Source organism: Rhagoletis pomonella, unplaced genomic scaffold (assembly GCF_013731165.1).
Source record: "Rhagoletis pomonella isolate Grant_MI unplaced genomic scaffold, Rhpom_1.0 Rhpom_scaffold_00003, whole genome shotgun sequence".
NCBI classification, from domain to species: domain Eukaryota; kingdom Metazoa; phylum Arthropoda; class Insecta; order Diptera; family Tephritidae; genus Rhagoletis; species Rhagoletis pomonella.
This window is the reverse complement of record NW_023458557.1, coordinates 74,710,790-74,712,440: the sequence shown is the minus strand read 5'-3', so window position 1 is coordinate 74,712,440 and position 1,651 is coordinate 74,710,790.

The following is a 1,651-nucleotide window of genomic DNA, read 5'->3' as shown; positions in this document are numbered from 1 at the left end:
TTTTTGACGAAAACAGAAACTGACACAGTGGGAGCAGCAGCTGCTCCGGCCTTTGATGATATACTGTAAGTTAGAAAAGCGATCATAAAGTGATTTTTGTACGGTATTCACAAGCTTTTTATGCTTGGTGTTTTCTTCAATTTTTTATGAAAGTATAGTGCATGATTTGCCCAAACCTTCGGAATCAAAACTTTAAAGTTTAACAGTTCATAAAATTTTTATTTTAAAATTAAAAAAAAAATTAATTAGAGGTGTGGTGTGTGATAGCATTATAAATTGCAAGTTTAAAGCGGCAAAAAATTTCCTTAGATTTTTTGTATGCGTTATACAAACATATGTAAAATTTTAAATTATAATTTACCAAGATTTGTTACATCATACACTGTCGACGAAAAAATTTGGCATAAAAACATTGTGAATATTGTAAGAAAATCCCCGTATGAAGGTTTTGTAACTCACTGTATTAAGCAATGATGTGAGAAACATCAAAACAACTTAAAAAAAATAATACGTATGGAATTTAGCATATTCTGTCATTAAATGTACTTTTTAATTATAATACTTTTGAATTCCCAAAATTATGTTGTTTTTAAATAAATGACGTAGGGTACTGCTTACCTTATGGTTATCATTAAATGTTACTCGGGCGAATTTGGTTTTTTTATACTACATTCACTAAATTTTCATTAAAATATAATCAAATGTCTCAATCTTCATCGCCATATATTCTGAAAATCTGACGGGTTGCAGTCTTACCTTTCATAAAAATTATTGAATTCCCTGGATTAGTGTAGAAAACTAAAGAAAACACGTATCAAAATTTCCATCCAAAATTCAAACGTTTTTCTCAGAAGTGCTAAAAATTTTTTGTATACATTTTCATAGTCGCATTTACTTCCAAATAACGAATAAACACATTTTTTTTCTATTGATAGAAAATCTCAACATATTCACCAAAAATTCTAAAAACTCAGCGGTAATTCCTAGACACTTGAAACTTGCACATTATTGAATTACAATTTAAAGGACAATAAAACTGTATACTGAAAAAAAGTTTAGCGCTTCTGAGAAGTAGTTTAAAATTTGGGTGAAAATTTGATGAGTTTTTTTACTCAATAAGCATTGGGCTTGGTTAACAATTCGAAAATTATTGGAAAACGAATCTTGTTTTCGAGTCTTTCCTTCGATAACGAATGTGGCATAGGGTAGTATTCGATTCGAGAACTAGGCCATTCTCCAGCAAAACGCAATCCTCGTTATCCAATGAATTTTCACTTCGTTATGAATTCGAATTCCAGTCCAGTTCCAATCAATGTTTATTGGGTATTGTTTTATAGTTTTTTACTTGGGTTTTTTTGGTATTTGTGAGGAAATGAACTCTATTTTAAATGGAAAAATTTAAACTCACGTTAAACCAGTTATGGTTGCGGCATTTTTATAAATGTGCTAAAAGTGGTATTTTTCGTAGTTCCTTCCCTTTCCACTGCAGCACCCTGCGGAATCTATTTCGGAAATAGTTCGCGTTTGGTTCACACGGTCATCGAAACAATATATCGATGCCTTACTTTCTCAACCTCGTATCTTAAAAAAATGCGATTTTGAGATTTTCATATCAAACGATTCCTATATTTCTGTTCTATAACTGCAACGA